Genomic DNA, 21,460 nt, shown 5'->3' with positions numbered 1-21,460 from the left:
TTTTGTTACATATGTATACATGTCCCATGTTGGTTTGCTGCACCCATTAACTCGTCATTTATATTAGGTATTTCTCCTAATGCTATCCCTCCCCCATTCCCCCACCCCACGACAGGCCCCAGTGTGTGACGTTCCCCATCCTGTGTCCAAGTATTCTTATTGTTCAATTCCCATCTATGAGTGAAAACATGCAGTGTTTGGTTTTCTGTCCTTGCGATAGTTTGCTCAGAATGACGGTTTCCAGCTTCATCTATGTCCCTACAAAGGACACGAACTCATCCTTTTTATGGCTGCATAGTATTCCATGGTGTGTATGTGCCACATTTTCTTAATCCAGTCTGTCACTGATGGACATCTGGGTTGATTCCTAGTCTTTGCTATTGTGAATAGTGCTGCAATAAACATACGTGTACATGTGTCTTTATAACAGCATGATTTATAATCCTTTGGGTATATACCCAGTAATGGGATGGCTGGGTCAAGTGGTATTTCTAGTTCTAGATCCTTGAGGAATCGCCACACTGTTAAATGACCAGATCTTGTGAGAACTCACTCACCATCACGATAACAGCACCAAAGGGATGGTGCTAAGTCATTCATGAAGGATCCACCAACATGATTGTTACCTTCCATTAGGCCCCACCTCCAACATTTACGATTACAATTTGACATGAGATTTGGGTGGGGTCACAGATCCAAACCATATCACCTGTCTATTCTTTATCTGCCTGTGTTTAGCCTGTTTCATTTCAGTATGAACATCTCAAAGGAGACACACTCTGCTACCTGCCTCATGTTATGGCAATCACCTAGCTTTACCCTCATGAAAATTGCTATTATAAAGGAATGATGTCACTAGTATGCCTTGTAAAATAAAGGAACTCTTGCATTGTGTAACATTATGTCACACATTTTGAAGACTTTTTAATTATTGCCAATGGCAAAATGTCCCCAAAATTGATACAATATCATTTCCTTAAGAATAAATATTCTTGTTTCAATCCAGCCCTCAAGACCTCTCTTTTACTCATGTGTTCCCTCCAAGATATGTCCTCACCTTGTTTGACTTGGCCTTATGGATGGGACCCACTAGCTTACTGTAGCGATCCAATTTTATCTTATAATATGTTTTGTAAATGGCAATTGGCCTTCTGTTTTCATTTTCTTACCATGATCACGGTTATTTTGATACTGCATAAGTTGAGTATACCTTCACCATTTCCCTCCCCCTTACTCAGGGGAAATGAATGAAATGTTCATTTGCAAAGTAGTGAACCTCACAATAAAGTTTTAAGAAATAACAGAATATGTCATTATCTAATATTACATAAAATATAATTTTATATAATATTACTTTTGTGTTGCCCAATTGAAAACTAAATTTGCCTCTATTCTATGAACACTTTAGATAATGTACACAAAAACAGATTAACACCTCCTTGTCTTTCCTGTTTCTTTCCTCAACCAGGAAATTCCTCCACTTCATGTCCATATTAAATCTTGTATATTATTCAAACTTCAGAAAATTATTCTGTCCCAAAGGAAGCCTTCTTAAAACCACAAAACTTTCCTGGTCTCCCACTGACAGTCTTCATTCTTTCATGTTGCCTCATGATTAAGCCCAACCTCACAATCTAGACCTCACCCCCATAAAAACCTGTTCTGCCACTCATTCCCTTAGAACTCTGTCATGTAGCTGATGACAATTCAATCAAATCAGATGTTTTATCTAAAAGAGAGTCAGTCATTCACTAACAGGCATTATAGCTGTGATGTTGACAGAATGAGCCCAACAGCAGCCTTCATTGCTTTAAACAATTCATGACAGGAATTTTTAGACACAATTCATGACAGGAATTTTTAGACACAATGACAGATGCACAAGGGAATATTTTAGGGTAAATGATGACTTTGTAACTCCTTAAATGGGCCATTCATAGATGGTATCAGTGCTAACACTATCTTTCCAGAAACTTGTAGCCAACAAAAGCCAGACTCTGAAATTCAAATCTAAACAGGAATTAAAATAAACAAAGAATTCAGGAAAACTATTCAAGCACTTGCAGATCTCCCACTGGACTTTTTCACTTGTAACTACTGTTTATTTGTCCTTAGAAAGAATACAGGTCTTACAATACTTTACCTTATCGGATCAACCTAGGATTAATCTTATAAGTGAGGTGCTTTTTAAAATGTTATATTATCCCCATAAGTATTAAGATAGCTCTTTCTTCATTTCCATTATACTTGGACATAGTTTGGATACATCTCCTTCTACATAGTACCTCCTGAAATAAGATGGATTCCTGTCTATTTCAATTAGTTTCATATAGATAAAAAGTATGTGTTGTCTGCATTTAAATTCTCCAGCTATAGGCATTCCTTCTACAAAAACACATCATTGGCAACAGGAAATCAGGTGACATTTCAAAAAAGATAGGAAATGGCCACCCTTCCCATTTTTGTAGACATTTGACAGATTGAAAGAAAATACTTTACACTATGTTTAATCTTATTGACCATTTGTATGTCTTATTTGGAGAAATATCTAGTCAAGTCCTTTGCCTATTTTTTAATCACATTGCCAGTGTTTAGGGTTCTTGTTTTTGTTTTCTCTAAGTCTTTGTTTTTGTTTTGTTTTTTTGTTCTTCTTTTTTTCCTATTGAATTGTATGAGTTCCTATATATTTTGGAAAATAACACTTTATCAGATGTATGGTTTATAAATATTTTCTCCCATTCTGTAGATTGCTTTTTCACGTAGTTGACTGTTTCCTTCTCTGTGTAGGAGCTTTTTAGTTTAATGTCATTCCACTTGTCTGTTTTTGTTTTTTTGGCTGTGCTTTTGGTGTCATATTTAGGAAACTATTGCCAAGACCAATATCAAGGAGATTTCTCCCATGTCTTCTTCTAACAGTTTTACAGTTTCAGGTCTTACGTTTCAGTCTTTTATCCATTTTGAGTTGATTTTTTGGACAGGACTCATCTGGTGTGAGACAAGGGTCCAATTTCATTCTTTTGCATGTGTATATCTAGTTTTCCCAACACTATTTGTAAAAGAGACCATCTTTCCCTCATTATATATTCTTGGTACCCTTATTGAAAACCAGTTAACTGTGTGTGTTTATCTCTGGGATCTTTATTCTGTTCCATTGGTGTATATTTCTGTCTTTATGCCAGTACCATATTGTTTTACTTATTGTTACTTTGCAATATATTTTAAAACAGAGAAGTGAGGCCTTCAGCTTTGTTCTTCTTCCTCAAAATTGTTTTGGCTGTTCAAGGATCCTTGTGGCTCCATCTGAATTTGAAGATTTTTTTCTGTAAAAAAAAATGTTATTGGGATTTTGATAGAGATTGCATTGAGTCTATAGATTGCTTTAGGTCATATGCACATTTTAGCAGTACTAAGTCTTCCTGTACATAAACCAGGGAAGGCTTTCCATTTATTTCTATTTCTATCTTCTTTCATTTGTTTCATCAAATTTTTCTAATTTTCAATGTGCAATCTTTCACCTTCTTATTTTATTCTTAAATTTGGGGGTTTTTTTCAGTGTTATTATAAACAGAATTCTTTTCTTAATTTCCTTTTTGGATAGAACCATTTTAGTGTATAAAAACCCAACTAATTTTTGTATGTTAATCTTTATCCTGCAACTGTACTGAATTCATTTACTAGTCCTAACAGGGTTTTTAATGGAATCTCAAGGGTTTTCTACATATAAGATTATGTCATCTGCAAACACAAAGAATATAACTTGTTCCTTCCCAATTCGGATGCCTTTTATTTTCCCTAATTGCTCTGGTTAGGACTCCTAGTGCTATGTTGACTAGAAGTGGTGGAAGTGGGCATGTTTGTCTTCTTTCTGATCTTAGAGGAAAAGATTTTATTTTGTCCCCATTGAATGTGATGTTAGCTATGGGATTTTCATATACGGCCTCAATTATGTTAATGTAATTTTGTTCTATCCCTAGTTTATTGAGAATTTTTATCATTTCAAGAGTGTTGAATTTTGTCAGATCTTTTTCTGTATCTATTGAAATGATCATGATTTTTATTCTTCATTCTATTAATCTGATGTATTACATTAATTCATTTTTTATGCCAAACAATCCTTGCATCCCTTGCATGCATTTATGTTCATCCAGGATTTCAGCCTATAGTTTTCTTGTGGTGTTTTTGTCTGGCTTTCATATCAGGATACTGCTGGCCTTATAAAATGAGTTGGAAGTATTTCTTCCTGTTCAATTTTTTTGAAGAGTTTGAGGATTGACATTAATTCTTGGCATGTTTCGTAGAATTTACTAGTGAAGTCAACTATTCTGGGCTTTTCTCTTTTGGGAGGATTTTGATTACTGATTCCACCTTCTTATTAGTAATAGGCCTGTTCAGATTTTCTATTTCTTCATTATTTAGTCTTGGTAAATTGTATGTGTCTAGTAATTTATCCCTTTCTTCTAGGTTATCCAATTTATTCGTATATAATTGTTCATAATAGTCTCTTATGATCTTTTTTATTCCTATGGCATTAGTTGTAATGTCTCTTTTTTTATTTCTAACTTTATTTACCTGAGTTTTGTCTCTTGTTTTATTAGTCTAGCTAAAAGTTTGATGATTTTGTTTATATTTTCAAAAACTAAACTCAGTTTTGTTTATTTTTTCTATTGTTTTTCTCTACTCTATTTCATTTATTTCTGCTCTGATCTTTCTTCTTTCCTTCTGCTAACTTTAGGCTTTGTTTTTTTTCTAGCTCCTTGAAGTGGAACACTAATTTATATATTTGAGATCTTTCTTTTTTGATGTAGGAGCAACTTTCATTGCTATAAGTTCTCCCTTAGTACTAGTTTTGCTGCATCCTGCAAGTTTTGGTATATTGTGTTTTCATTTTTTGTCTCAGGGTATTTCTTAATTTCCCTTTTGATTTCTTCTTTGCATTTTTTTCCTTATCTGCTTCTAAGCAATTTACACATGTGTAGTTTAATGCCTAATACAGATCACTTGAAAATTAATCTCCTATTATCTAAAATTCAATTATCTAAAACATAATTCTAAAACCTGTTACAATATTGAGTTCCACTGACTGAAAACTTGAGAGCTGGAGGATACTAGAGATCCAATTTTCTGCTTTCTTACACTTAGCAAAATTTTTTAAAAGAACAGAATATAAGCTCTTCTGTTCTTTAGATATATTCTTTCTTGTTCTCAATAAATTTTATTCTGTTATCTCTGAATAACAACAATAAAACCTGTTTTTCCTACTTTATTTCTCCTATAAAGTTTTTGTTTCTCTACCATCTATGGACAGTGCATGAGATATAGGCTTAATTCCATTAATGAGGGGAGATGCCCTCCTGACCTAATCACCTCATGAAGGTCCTGTTCCACCTCTTAATATTATCACAATGGCAACATCTGAATTTTAGAAAGGACATATTCAAATATTGGAAGGGCTACATAGGAGTCACAGCAAGATCGCAGGTAACTCTGAGGGAAAACCAGTGGGAAGGAATCACTGTGTACTGACAAAGCTAAGAGAACAAACCCCAGGTGACAGCATTAACACTGCAGAAGCAACGTGGTGACAGCAGATACAGCAACTCAGAGATAGATACGCACATGCCAGGCAAAAGGAGATCCCTCAGCGGAGGTCAGCAAGGCACTGAGGACAGTAAATGGACCAGAGGCTCCAACCCTAATGCCATGAAATTAAATAAGAACAATGTGACGTGTTGAGTAAAGGAACCCTGCATCCAGATTCAGAAGGAAAATTAGGGAGAAAGAAACCCTGAAAGCCTGAGTATTTATTTACTCAAAAATATCTGGGGTAATTTGGATAGGACTGAGGAAAGTGAAAGAACTGTTACCTTTAAAGAGAAAGATTAATCACAGGGACTACACAAGACAGGGCTCAGGGGAAAGGTGAATTCACTCACAGAGGATAAAGGACATTATATGTATGCATGCCTGAGTCATGACTCCGAGCATTAAACCCAAAATGGAGAGACTAGAACCTGAAGAATTCTGTATTTCACACTTTCCTCTGGCAGATGAAGCCCCACAGAGGCTGAGCAGTAAAGGTTCAAGTGACCAACACAAATTTCTCCTTCAGAAATGATAAACTGATGCTATGCAATTCTATAATTTTAGAGAAGGAAAATTGGGATTCAGGAAAAATTAATGATTAGCTTAATTGAATGCTATGGTTCTATGTATTCAACTTATCAGCCACAGAAATAAAAATTTAAATTTGTTTTTCTAGCTAGCACCAATATATGGGGAGAATGGGAAGCAGACATTAAGTCCTGAGGCCATGAAAGTTCAAGAAAAGAATACAGTTAAATCTTCAATCAGACCATAACCAAAATTAGTTTTGAACCTGAGTTTCATATTTATTTTATTAAATAATGAGCTCTCTCCCAGATAACTGAGTTCTAATCATTGAAGAGGAAATTATTGAGAACTTAATTCTGATCGGTTCACTTTATTTCAATTAAGTATTTACTAAGAATTAGCTGGGTGGCAGTCATTGTGCTAAATGCTGGGAGTAGAGCAGTGAGCTAGACCAACAAAGTCAATAACCTCTTGGGCCTGGAGTGGGAGAGTGAGCTACATCAATACAGTCACTACCCCTTATGGATAACTAAAAAAACTGAAAATATAGAAGAGATAAATTGACATAGTAGAACAGTATAGTATATCTAAAATTGTACTTGATTTGATTAATTAGGGAATTTGAGATTTCTGAAATTTATTGATTGGTTATTTCTATCTTTTAAGGATTTAGAAAACTAATAAATGAGAAAAAATTAGAGTACATGGGTCACTGATGAAAATAAATTTGGATTTTAAATCATTGATGGACCTTCAAAATGTAATAGTCATAGCAAGACCTATTTTATCTCACCAACTATCTTCTGAGTTGTACACAAATCAAGCTACAGATACACACACACCCTACATGAGAGGTTCTCAAATGCATGGCCTTAAGACCCTTTTAAACTCTTAAAAATTGAATACCCAAAGAGCTTTATGTTCATGTGGATTTAATTTATTGATTTTTACTGTATTAGAAAGTAAAACTGTCTACAGCCATACTACCCTAAACATGCCCAATCTCATCTAGAAAGTAAAACTGAGAAGTTTAAAAATACTTTTTATTTTAATATTTGTTATTTAATATAGTTACTATTAATATTATATAAAATAAATTCTTGTCAAATGTTTATCAATTTTAAAACAACAATAAATACAGAAATCTCTATATTGTCCAAAACAAAAAAGTGAGAATAATAGCATTTGATTTACGTTTTCCAAAACTTTATTATCTGACTTAACAGAAGTCAGCTGAAGTCTCATATCTGCTTCACCATTCAACATGTTGTGATATAGTATTTTTGTTGAAGTCAATGGAGAAAATCCAGCCTTGCAGAGCTATGTAAGTGGAAAAGGAAAAATCTTATAAACTTCCTGAGAGGAGCTTGTTGACTCCCAGGAGTCCTCAAACCACACTTTGAAAACCGCTACTCTGCACATTCCCTCCACTTTGGATTTAGGTGTTTACACCTGTCTCTTCAAAGGAATCCCAACTTTCCTTGACCAGGAAAGAGCAGTCTTGAATCCTCAATAAAGGGAGAGGCCAGCCTCAACCATACTGGGCTCTTATCTCTAGCTTGAAGAAAAATTATAAAACGGTGGTTACTAGAGTGTATTAGTCTGTTTTCATACTGCTAACAAAGATATACCTGAGACTGGGTAATTTATAAAGGAGAGAGGTTTGATGGACTCACTGTTTCACGTGGCTGTGGAGACCTCACAATCAAGGCGGAAGACAAAGGGAGAGCAAAGGGACCTCTTATATGGTGGCAAGCAAGAGAGAATGAGAGACAAGTGAAAGGCGAAATGCCTTATAAAACCTTCAGAAGTTGTGAAAATTATTCACTACCATGAGAACAGTATGGGGAAAAACACACCCATGATTCAATTATCTCCCACACGATCCCTCCCACAACACATGGGAATTATGAGAGCTACAATTCAAGATGAGATGTGGGTGGGGACACAGCCAAACTATATCGTAGAGGATACTCAAACTATTCTAAAGCAAGAAAAAAAAAAAAAAAAAAAACACTGAAGGATGAGCAATAAAATCAGATAAAGGGAAATCAGAATAGAAGAAATGAAAAAAGCATAAAACTAAATATGCTTTTTTTTGACAAATATGATAGTCAAAGGACAAAAGGGAATGAGAGAGATAATAATAAGTGAACATCTGTCACATGCCCCAGATTTTCTAAATACCTCTTCTACGTTTGGAAACGTGTGAATTCTTCCTCCCGAACATAAAAATGCAAACACTATTTTATTCATCTTTTCTTATTGCTTAAGTGATGACAGATAACTTAAATTCCACCATTAGATGCACTTGTACAAGACGTTAATTCAGAACTGAAGTACATGAAGAGATGGTAACAGCATCTAGCTAGGTGGATAACAGCAGTGTTGTGCTGTCCTGGAGTCCCCAGGTATGGCAACAGCTCCTGATTCAGCAGCTTAGTGGTCATGAAAGGCATCACATGCTTCTGGAGCTGACAACTGGTGTGGTACTGGAAACTTTCTGGTCTTTGCAGAGGTAGCAGATGGTTCTGTCAGTCTCAGAAATTCAACCTATATCAGTTAGGCTCCCAACAGGAAACAGTTGACACACTCAGAAAGGTTTAGTTGTGGAGAATTTATTAGAAAAACTATTGCAGAAATATAGAAAAATTTAAGGAAAATGAAAATGGCTGGTTAAGCAGCCAGGGACTAATCACCCTTAGGTCTGAAAGGACAAGAAAGGTAATATTGTTCCTGGACCCCAGGGAAAGCTAAGACCAGGAAGAAGAGACCACCTGACAGAAAATACAGGCTTAAAGGAATCCAGCCATTGCCAGAACCACAGGTGAGGAATATACACTTTATCTCTCTTTCTGAATTCTGATTCTCTTAATTATGCTTCCTATTGGATGAACCCAACTGGAAGCCAAGGTTCTAAGAGCCCAGCTCATGCAGTCTATGAAAGTCTATGTCCTGGGGCACATCAGGGCAAAGAAGGATTGGGCAGTAGTGAGCAGGTAGATAGCAGTAGAAAATAACCATCACACAGCCTATCGTCTATTTATTCATCCTGAGCTCTCTATGTCCCTTAATAAATCTAGTGAAGGCCAGGTGTGGTGGTTCATGACTGTAATCCCAGCACTTTGGGAGGCTGAGGCGGGCGGATCACGAGGTCAAGAGATTAAGACCATCCTGGCCAAGATGGTGAAATCCCGTCTCTACTAAAAATACAAAAAAAAAAAAAAAAAATAGCTGGGCGTGGTGGCTACTTGGGTGGCTGAGGCAGGAGAATCGCTTGAACCTGGGAGGCAAAGGTTGCAGTGAACCAAGATCACACCACTGCACTCCAGCCTGGCAACAGAGTGAGACTCCATCTCAAAAAATAAAATAAAATAAAACAAAATAAATATATTTAAATTGGCTAGAGTAGGTTCTATTGGCTGCAACTAAAGATCTTAACCTATATGTTGTTTATAAACCTGAAGTGTTTGAAGGCAAAAAGACTCCTCAGGGAAATGAGATTGATTGACCTAGTTGGATTTGAAGCCAACAAATGTGTAGTTAATATTAGAGGATGGTACACTACTAATCCTTGATGTAGTGGCAAATATTACTTAAAATGGCAATTTGATAACCTAGTATAAAGTGTCTATAGAAGGCAAGCATTTGGTAGACCACATAGCTTCTCTGAAAAATCATTAGGAGGGGCATAGAAAGCACAGGAACTAGAAAGCAAGCTAGTTGCTGTTAAATGTACAGGACTTTAACAGTTTAAGTAATAAGTTGAAGATGTTAAATTTCCAGCTTCAGACATAGTAAAACATTCATATGGGGATGAAAAAGCACCAGTATCCCTTAAAAGTGCACTAGTACCTGATTTGGTAGGCCAAGAAGATGAAGCATGTTTCCTTTGAAATGGGATTCTTGATCTCAACAGGGGCGATGGGGTCCAGAGGCGACAGCAACCGAAATGAAGCCTGGTAACCACTGAGATGAGGTGCATAGGGTTACTTTGATAGGCAGCAGGGCCAGAGTGCAAGAAAAATGAATTGACCTATAAAAATCTTTGGTATTTGCATATTGGTCATGAGACATTTAGGAGAGAAATGGGTAGTCAATATTCTACTTGATCATTATAACACAAAATTAGGCCAGATTAATGAGGCCAGATTTAAGTCACCATGATAAAGAGTCATGGCTCCCAACCTGTTTCCTAGACCCGAATCAGTTTCCAGACCCCTTTTATTATAAGGAAGAAAAAATAATTTAATGAAAGATTCTATAATATCATCACATACACATATTGTAAATCTTCCTCTTAACATTCTCCAAAGAGACCTATAGACATTTACCAGGGTAAAAGAGTGTCAGAAGAGGGTAAATACCTATACACACGATAAGTTCTCAGATATTGGTTTTGAGTTAATGCAAACCTAAAATGCCTCTGAGGTCTTTTAGTCACAGGGAAACCATGAGAATCAGGTAATAAATAGCGTTTTGCCCCGAGTCCACTTCATGATATATTAATTGGGTCTGTGAGCCCAAACTGTGTTATTTCCCCATTTCCTAAGACTACAGTTGGAAGGGACCCCCACAGTGGTTCTCTGAACTATACATAGGAACTGTTTGGTTGGAAGGGCCAGGAGAAGCCCCGGTTGCTCCTCCCTCACATTTTACTAGAATACTGAAGCAAAAGCAATACCATGTCCATGCAGGAATCAATAGCACTCCAACATCAAATTAAAATCATAAGAATAAAGCCACTGTCAAATACTTGAAAGATATAGTAATAATGAACTTATCATATCCGTGATTAACTTGTCTGTGTAATTCAAAAGACAGATGGGTTTTGGAGAAAAGCAATTTTTGTTTGGTAATTAATATTAACTGCCTCAATTTTACCTACTTTCTCAGAGATGAAAGATATTAAAGATTGAAAATATTAAGTTTCCAGCTTCAGACATAGTAAAACATTCATATGTGGATGTGAAAAGCACCTACCAGAGATGGTGGGTGCTTTTACTAAAACAAGTCCATCTAACCCCTGGAACAAGGTATATAACTACCGATCTAGCTATCCTTTCTTTTCTTTTTGCAATAAATGGAAAATAGAGAGTAGACTTGCTTTTACTTAGCATGACTATATATGCTCTCCATGTCTATGCCATAAATTATTCTTAGGTCCTTTGGTCCCTCACCATCCCAAAGTACATAAATATGTTCAACTATCCTCCTGGCAGGACCTGGTGAATAGGGGGGAAAATAAAAGGTACTTTATTTACCCTGGGAAAATGTGTTTATAGAGAATAAGACAAAAATTCCACAAAATCCAAGAACTTGTGTGCTCATTGACATTTTTGGAGGCTTAGTCCTATGAAGGGTATCAATATGTCTTCTCCATAGTAAAATAAAAGAAGCCAAATTTGTATCTCCTACCAGTAGGATAGGGTAATTGGTAGGCCTCTTTAGATTTTAAAAGGAGCATGTAAGATATGTGGACATTACTAAGTAAGCTGTAAGATTTCTCAGATTTTGAGAGCAAAAGATAATTTTCTAGTGGGCTTATCCTTCTAAAGAAGTCTTTCTGCCACTTTCTTTCCAAGCCCCGATAGATACAACAGTGCATATAGTGTCTGTGGCAGGTCAAGATGTTGTATGAACCCTGAACTGAACCCTGGTAGAAGAATCACATAAGAGGCCCTCTTCAGCAAGCAACTATCTTTCTTTAAATTATTCTTTTAAGAAATAGTCTTGGGATCATTACTAGCTCCTGTAGATACAACTTGAGACCCCTTCATGAATTTGGTATTGTCTGATCCAACAACCTACAGAGTTAGGGAAAATCAGTAGTACTCCAGTGTCAAGTAGAAGTTATAGTCAAAGAATCATCACTGGGACTCCCTATGAAGAGTTACCTGGGAAGAAATATTCAAGCCTGGTTAGAGAATATTCTTCCAGGAGTGCTGGTTTCAGAAGGAAGGGGACTGCTACAATATTGAGGCCTTACTCCGGATGGAAAAAGAAGAATGTGACATATTTGAATATGTAACAGAAATGGGGGGATTGTGTGTCCTGCTAAATTCCACTTGCTTCTGGTCCAAATTCCTTCTTGTACAAATCTAAGACTAACATAGCCCTCTTTGGGGCATGAGACTTGGAAAAACTTTCTCATATTCACAGAGTTTGTCCTCATGTCATGACAAGCAAATATATTCACAGAAAGCTTTTACTATTTGAGGACAAAATAATAGGTCACAATAACTTTGGAAGAAAAGATTGATTAAACTAGATTATTCTCACTTGTAGTTTCTAAAGACAAATTTTTTCAGTAATTTAATATTATTAAAATATAAAGACCATATTATTATTCTTCTAGGAGCTACAAATGCAAGAAATTCCCTTAAGCAGAAAGCCACTTTTGTTGAAAAGAGTCTTTATCTTGGAGTAAGAATCTGTGCAAAGCCTGACTATCTGCTAATGTGAAGATTTTGGACACAAAAAGAAATTTGGGGTATCTGGAGAAGGAGAAAAAATGAAAGAGAGAAAATGACAGAAGAGACAAAGTAGAAGCCAAAGGGTTGGTGAGGGGCTATCTTAGTCTATTTGCACTACTATAACAAAATACCTGAGACTGGGTCATGTATGAAGAGCAGAAAATTATTTTCTCATACTTCCGGAGGTTAAGAATCCAAGATTAAGGTGCCAGCAGGTTCAGTTTTCTGGTAAGGGCTGCATCCATTGGAGAGGAAGAATGCTGTGGCATCAAGCCTTTTTATAAGAGCATCTTATCCTATTAATGAGGGAAGAACCTTCATGGACTAATTACCTCTTACAGGTCCCTCCTCTTAATACTATGACATGGCAAAAGCTGCCTTTTAGAAAGATCACATTCAAACTATAGCAGGGCTTATTTTTGGAAATAAGTAAACATTTATATCCATTCAACACATAATAAAACAGGCCACATGTAACAATAAAGATTTCATAGATGGAGAAGACAGACCATAACAGGTAAAACTTGGGATGTCTCTGATGTTTTGAAAGACTGTGGCTTCCACAAGCAGTGGCATTATTAGTTCAAGTCAAGTTTATATATCATGAGGGTGGGAGGCCTGAACTAACAATTAGCTTATAAAAAATTTATAAATAATAAATGTTAAGACAAAATATTGCAAAGGAAAACTAAATCTTGTAAAAGATCATTCTTTTAACTTCATCCTTAACATTTAATGACTGGAGACATGAAGAGTTTTCCTATTCTAGTTCCCACATTCTAAGGCATCCTATCTCTAGGATGTATGTGTCATGGTCCCAGTTCTCCTTCCCCAGGAATTCTAAGTGCTTTACATTGCCCCCCCCAGAATTCATCTTCCCTCAACCTCATGCTCTTGATGTCAGCCACTGGTTTAGAGAAAAAGGTTGAGGATGGTCAAAATAATTGTATCCATTCCCATGGCATCATCACTTTTTTTCTGTTTTCTCCATTTCTAGACATCTTCAGCCATCTCTCTTTCTAATCTTCCAGTCGCAAAGATTTGGCCGAAATTTAGGCAAGGCTTAATGCCCCATTGCTTACACAAATGGAGAACTTGGAGGTTGGGGCTCACAGACACCCTTGGATAACCAACTACAAGACCAGAAATGAAGGGGAACACTGAGTGTAGAGGGCCCCAGTGTGAGAAATGACAAATAATGAAAGAATAAAGCCTTCTAGGAAGCTGTCTAGAAAGAGAATCACAGAAGGGGGCTAAAGGGTAATAGACACAGGACTACTCACATTTCATAGAGAGCTAAGTCCGGTTATAACTAGGATTCTGTTTTGAAATATATCTTCAACCTTACGGCTTCCTTGCTATTTGCTTTTTTGAATTAACCAGTATTCTTCTTTCTCTTTAAGATACCAGCAGGAACATATCTATAAAGATAAAATGACATTTGAGAGTTAATTTTGAAGGCTGAGGAAAAGCTGCGTGTTAAGTTACATGGTGGCTCTCGAAACCAAAAACCCAGATGGATCATAATGGTAGCTTAAAATGAAAGCTACATCAGTCAAATCCTTTGGGAACTGTGTAAAAAGAAAAGAAAAAGGCAGAAATAGAAGGTGATGAAAACCCATTTAAGGAAATACATTCACCCTGAGATTTTAATAGGCAGGAAACCTTGTGATCTAAACTTTTGATGACATGTGCTGTTAAAGAGCACCTGTAAATTCATAAATATGGCAGTGGCCAAACAATTAATGAATCAGAATCCAAGCACCTATCTCTGCCACTTGGAGCTTACAGTGAGTTATATAATCATAGCAAGCTTCAGTTTCCTCACTCAAAAAATAAAAACATAGAACCGAATGTTGTCCCATTAATTCACACCTGTACAATGCTTCTCTACTAGAAGGCCCTCTCCAGTGGGCCATGCTGGCATTTGCAGTAAGAACCATATGGATTGCCATATAGTCTGTTGTATATTGCTTCACTTCTCTGAACATTAATTCATCCTCTCTGTAACTGAGATTTCCCAATCTTCTTCATAGAGTTGTTCAGAAATATCAGTGCTTATCACAGTATCTAGAATCTGGTAGGTACTCAGTAAATATTAGTTCTCTTCCCTAGATTTGATTATTGGCCTTGAAAACATTTTAATAAATGACTTCAGCGAGTTTGCACGGGTGCCTGCTGCCTTCCATAGAGGCCTGAGCAAATGATGATTTTTTTTTTTTTTTTGCCTTATGAATTACTACATCTCAGTTTAAATCGGCAATATATTAGTTAAAACAACTCATCTCACCTTAAAATTCTTCTACAGTTTGAAGTTCAGGACTAGGATATTGCATTATAATCCAAACATAGCTATGCTCTTGAATTTAATGACAAAAAAAGAATGAAAATCTATAGGCCAAAGAATAATACTGAAGGAAAAAAAAACTTAATATTTGAAAAGGGTTTAATAATAGACTTCCAGTTTCTTTCTCTGTTTTTCTTTCCTGTCACTTAACTAAAGCTATATCTGCAAGAGTTACAGATATCCAGACTCCCAACAATCAAATTAAAAATACCCCAGAATATTTGCTGTCTTTTTATGCTTGAATGCCTCTCACTTCTATTTGCAGAAATGCTGCCTTTCTTTCCTGTGGCAGAGCCTTTTGCTTCAAAGGAAGCTCATTACCCTAACTATTAGCAACCCCACTAAATCAATAATTCTTTCTCTCTCTCTCACTCTTTTGCTACGTTTTGTTTCTTCAGTTCACACTGAGACCTGCACCAAGTTGTGGAAACTGCTTTTTCCCAGGGAGATTAACGTGAATTCATCTTGAAGTCCTAACTGTGTTCTGGCTATTTGATGCTGTACATTTATAACCTTTGTCTTCTTTCTTTAAGCTGCAGGTTCTTTGCATTATCACTGAGATAGGAAAACTGACACAAGAAATATATAACACATGTTAGACTCCAAGACCTCGCTCCGTATGGGCTCAGTTCTGATTTCCTCTGTTTCCTACATGGCACTGGGATAAATGCCTGGACACAGGGTTTTTTCTTCCTAAAAACTCACCCAGAAGTTCTGCTATTAATCATGAATCTGTTCCTTAAAATAACTTGGCATAGCTAAACCTAGCAAAGTAAGGAAGATCTGACATATGGTGAAGTTCTCCAACAGCAATTGTGGGATTACAAGATAACAGCCACAAATCTGTGTGCATGGCTATTTTACATAGCTCAAGACTTCTTGAGGGGGAATAAATACTCAAACACTGCTGATGACACCCACTTCCAAATTTCCAGTCCAGTGTTCTGCATAATGTAGGTGTTTAATACAGGTTTGTGGATGATGATTAAAATAATTCATGATTCTGGGCCTGCATGAAGAGCATAGACTAAGCTTTCTTCTCTAACAGTAATTCAAATCCATGATCCTACATTTCCCACTAAGCCAGCCTAGGAAGAAACCACTGTGAGAAAGTCAATTCTAGGACTTAACAAAAACTGAGGTTTTTAAAATTCTCTTTCTATAACATTTAAGGGAATGTAATCAAACCACCAAATATAAAAGGAATTAATTGTGTAATCTAGCATTACCACTAAAAAGAAAGAGGCAAGAAGAAAATTCAACTACAATAAAAGGGACAATTATTTCAATTTCATCTCTTTTCAAAATGAACATTCTTTTACATCAGACATCTGCAATTTAGTACTAATTTGCTCCCTAAAATAGTATCAGTTACAAAACTTTAACCAAAAAAAAGATGAAATAACATTTGCAAATTACTTAATGGTATTTATAAATTTAAGAATTATAAAGTTATCTGGTAATGTTGTGTCTTTATTGTTAATCGAGTTATTAGCAAGAACATTATAGACATAGATGATGATAGATAGATAGATAGATAGATAGATAGATAGATAGATAGATAGAATGTCTGTGTATAGAGAGTCTAGGTGTGTAGATAAATTGCTCCTTTCCCAGAACCATAAATGCCCAAAGAAAAATCTTTTTTTATATAAGCATGCCTTTGCCTTTTGAATTTCTGTGAGTGCCTATAATCATATAAGGTCCAAAAAGGTAATCAATTGACCTTATCATTTATGTAGATCCTTCTAGTTTGTGCCCTAGCATTTGTACTCACTTTAACATTCCATTAAGGAAATTGTCATTAATTCCTCCCATTGACCTTAAATTTAGAGGGGAAGATCAAATTTGCTTCTCAAATTGAGACACATTATGGTCCAGTAAGCCTGTCTCTCACAGGCAGGATGGAGGCAACAAGTTTCTGTTAGCAGACGGGCATAGCCTCACCAGAGTGGTCATCAAGAAATCTGTAACTAGGATGAGCATAATAGGATGTCTAGTGTGGTGTGCAGGAGTTCCTTTCTGCCAAAGAGCTGATTATTAAATATTTAAGAATTATAGCTTAAATCAGGTATGATGGAATTATCTACACCTTAAAAATGGGCAAATGCTACAAGTCTGGGTTTCTCTTGCTGTCACTGTTTTTGTGATCATTGAAAGAGACAGTTTATCAGCACACCAATGCACGTAGTACAGCACAGAGTCAGCAACCCATATAAGAGCATTCTAATCTAGAAGCCAGCACTGCAATTTCTTCAAAGAAATGGCACCACACTATGTAGCTGGGGCCTTTTATACCAGACTGCCTAGGCTACCCATGTTTCTTCACCCAAAATACTTTATTAAGCATTATATAGGTTAGTTTACAACTGGCACTTTAAGATTTGTTAGACAGTAAACAATATAATGTACATTTTTATAGGGGTTACAATAAGCATCTGTGTAATAATCTAAAAGTCTATTTCAAAATTTTCAGTACTTTAGCTATAATTCATCTGTTTATTTCCTAGAACAAAAGTATTCTTAATTAAAATAAAAATGAGTAATGATATTTTACCTTTACCACACAGACTCACTAAGCCTATCAAAAGAGTAATCATTATTACTACCGTTGAGTACCTACTACGCGCAAGATAATTTTTTATCACATTCCACCCCAGTGAGTAAGAAATTATTATCCCCATTTTATAGCAGCAAAACTGAGGTTTCAGGACTTTAAGTAACTTATCTAAAGTTTCCGAACAAGTAAAGTCCAAGCTGGGATTAGAACTCTGACTCCAAGGCTCATTCTTTTAGCCACTATATTTTATCGCCTTTTGTGCATGCATGGTTCTTATGTACTCAGGCACACACAAGTGTTTCTTTTCACCAGCTTAAAATCTTCAGAACTGTTTGCTAAGCTAACATAGAATTATTGACATGTCCATGACTGATGTAGGTCATTTGTACTGATGGCCTTTGGGGGTTTTTGCTAAACTGAGTGTTCATTTTAATGCACCCATCAACTAAATATTTGGTGTCTCAATTGCCACAATATTAAACATATGCAAACTCCTTCAATATATAGTTATATCACAGTTCAAAATTTTCCCTACCTTTTGCATCAACCATACTCTGCAATAAAATTTCAATTGGTGCCAATGGTTCTATATACTAAATACGTTTCTTTTAAATTAAGCATTTCCATTGATCCAAAACAAAATAAAAAGCATCTAAACTTATGATTTCCTGTTACTTTTTAATATCTAAAAATTGAATCCTATTATTTAAAATAATCTGATCCTACAATTTATATATCCCTTTTGTCCTCATCTCTATCAGTAAGGCAAAATTCTACACATTTAGAATGAAGAGTGTTCTTGGAAATAACGTCAAGAGATAGCTGACAGTTTTCCACAACAGCAATCGACAGGAAAAATATCAATTACTTTCTGAAGCTGACAAATCTAACAGTCCCTGCTATGTTGAGAAATGTCTCATAAATGTTGGAGAAGGAAGTGTTTAAACCTTGGGAAGTCACTGAAACTACAACCTTATAATCATCACATTTTGAGAAGAGAAATGGCATGGAATTGCAGGGACATTATTAATGCTGTGGGCAGACTCACTATTGGTTCACAAATATTCATTAGCGCTTCTCATAAATCCTGAGTTCTCTTGAAATTGGAAAACTCTTATCCTGTCCACTTATTTTCAAGTAATTCCAAAAGAAAAATTTTACTGGATGAATTTTGAGGATGAATAAGAGAGTTTAGATGGTTATCAGCAACTGCTCTTTAGCTGAGTCGCTCTTTACACTTTCAAGAATAACAATTTGACTCAACTTCACTTTCATTTTTAGTGAGAAGTATTTCATTATCTCACATTTGCAAAAAAAAAAAAAATTATATTGAAAACTCAATTACTTTGCTCAATTGGGATTACCTCCCTAGATGTAATGGTGCATTACCATAAAACCATGGACTCAGTTCAGAAGCTTCTCAGAGATTATAAGAAAATATATTTATTTCATTAATACAGAGGTGAATCTGAAACCATGTAATATCCACTTAGATTAGCTCTGCATTTCTCCTAATGGTAACATATATTTCTAGTGTTCATTGATTTCCCACAAGAAATTATACATGCATCTTGTTGAAGAACAGTCTCATTTTTTAATTTTTTTCATTATAACAGCTCAAGAGTTTATACTAGATTTATTTTCAGGATCCCTTCCAGGGCTAAATTTCAATGACCGTATGTTTATATTATATGCATTTCCATATTTATGCTGAATTAGCCCACAAGAACGCTGTGTACACTCAAGTGTCTAGTATACTTACACTATTTTTCTTCTAATATTTTCCTGATTTTATGTGATAACAATATTCCATTTTGTTCTTTTTCTAATGAGTTTGACAATTAATCTTATGTTAATGACACCTGTTCTTAAATAATTATTCTCATAAACAGTGGCCCACTCTTCCTGCTCAACAAATGCACTGCTGCCTCTGTGAAATCACATTCGTTGTCATGACAACAGAGGTGGCCAACAAGGAAAAGAGGCAAAGCTTTTGTATAACATCAATTACATGTAGAAACAGCATGTAATTTCTTAAAGCTGTTATTCAAATTAGATTTCATGATCCATTTCAAGAAAAATGAAAGAAGGGTGTAACTTTTCCCATTTCTTTTCTCTCTTATAGGTTAATTGTTCCAGAAACACGTCTCTGTACAAGATAAAATAATTTATCAAATTCAATTTTATAAGCTTAATTGGCACATGTAGCATAGCCTGACAGTGAATATAAAACAGAAGTGATGTAACATTGGATGTGAGTGTTTAGTAAAAAGGAGACTAATCCAAATTATTCTCTAATAACCAAAACCTAGTTTTACCCACTTCGTTCAAATTTATGAGGTAGCAAGAAGAAAGGATTTTATGTAGATGTGTTTTGCTATCTGTCAGCACATAATGTCCTCAAAATTAGATCCCAATGTGGCTTCCAGTGTGTGTGTAGGTAAAACTAAAATGATTGACATGGAGATCTCACTGTGCACACAGACAAGGACCCTTCGCTGTGCAGTTGAAGTAGCTTTTCTTGTAGTTAACTTTTCTCCACTCTGCCTTATAGATCCCAAAGGATTCTGAAGCCTTTGATAAGTAAATAGAGTCAAGGCCAGAATCTAAATAAAAATGACAAAATCCCTCTGTGGAAATGTGGACTGACAAAAGTGAGTAAATATAAAATAAAAATAAAAGGGCCCAGGGGTTGTCACTGAGCTCTGCTGAAGAGGCAGAGATAAGCCAGGAGAAAATGAAGCATAGAAATCAGGAGAAGGAGCAGTTAAGAACTGTGAGAGGAGCAGAAGTGTTTGACACTCTTGAAGTCAGTTCTGTAAAGAATAAACAGAACAGCTTGAATCAAACTGAGTAATGGAATTTGGGTTAAACACAGCAAGTAAAGAAAACTACATAGGTTACACAACTCAGGACCTTACCAGAATATAAGTAATTTTTACTCACACACTAACAATGCTAAAGTACCAAGGCCAAAGTTAAGAGTTATTACAATCAGTGACTTTCCTTGCTCTGAGAATAGTAAAAACACAAGTCAGTTAGTGTCTGGGCACAACTGGTTACTCTCACAGAGTTGTTGGTCCTTTGTGGTTAACTAACTTTGATTTCCATGGATATCCTGAGTTGTCTGGGGTTTCTTTCAGTAGACTCTTTTCTAGAGCAGTTTTAGGTTTAAAGCAAAATTGAGCAGAAAGTACAGAGATTTGCCACATACTCCCGGCTCCTACATATGCACAGCCTTCTCCACTATAAACAACCTCACCCAAGTGGTACATTTGTTACAATCAATGGACCTATGTTGACACATCATTGTCACCCAGAGCCCGTAGTTTACATTAAGTTCACCGTTGGCGTGGTACATGCCATGGGTTTGGATAAATGTATTACATGCATCTACCATTATAGTATCATGTGCAATAGTTTTACTGCCCTTAAAATCCTCTGTGCTCTAAGTATTGATCACTCCTCCCCCAACCCCTGTCAACCATGGATATTTTTATTATCTCCATAGTTTTATTTCTACTGAATGTCATATTTTAGGATCATATGATAGGTATCCTTTTCAGATTGGCTTCTTTCACTTAGAAATATGCATTTCAATTTCTTTCATGTCTTTTCATGGCTTGATACTCATTTTTTTTTATTATACTTTAAGTTCTAGGGTACATGTGCACAACATGCAGGTTTGTTACATATGTATACATGTGCCATGTTGGTGTGCTGCACCCATTAACTCATCATTTACATTAGGTATATCTCCTAATGCTATCCCTCCCCACTCCCACCACCCCATGACAGGCCCCAGAGTGTGATGTTCCCCTTCCTGTGTCCAGTGTTCTCATTGTTCAGTTCCCACCTATGAGTGAGAACATGCAGTGGTTGGATTTTTGTCCTTGCGATAGTTTGCAGAGAATGGTGGTTTCCAGCTTCATCCATGTCCCTACAAAGGACATGAACTCATCCTTT

At 35.9% G+C, this 21,460-nt stretch overlaps 1 long non-coding RNA gene across 1 annotated transcript; it reads right to left on the bottom strand.

Moving 5' to 3' along the window:
• Positions 1–2,768: 2,768 nt before the first annotated feature.
• On the bottom strand, positions 2,769–21,111 carry LOC103883801. The gene is made up of 4 exons (XR_002521614.2): positions 19,257–21,111; positions 13,871–14,008; positions 9,967–10,080; positions 2,769–3,320 (listed from the first exon to the last, which is right to left on the bottom strand). It is a non-coding gene; the product is annotated as an uncharacterized LOC103883801 (long non-coding RNA).
• Between the last annotated feature and the right edge of the window lie 349 nt (positions 21,112–21,460).

Source organism: Papio anubis, chromosome 6 (assembly GCF_008728515.1).
Source record: "Papio anubis isolate 15944 chromosome 6, Panubis1.0, whole genome shotgun sequence".
Lineage (NCBI taxonomy): Eukaryota > Metazoa > Chordata > Mammalia > Primates > Cercopithecidae > Papio > Papio anubis.
Note: the sequence above shows the minus strand (reverse complement) of the source record. Positions and strands in the feature narration are given on the sequence as shown.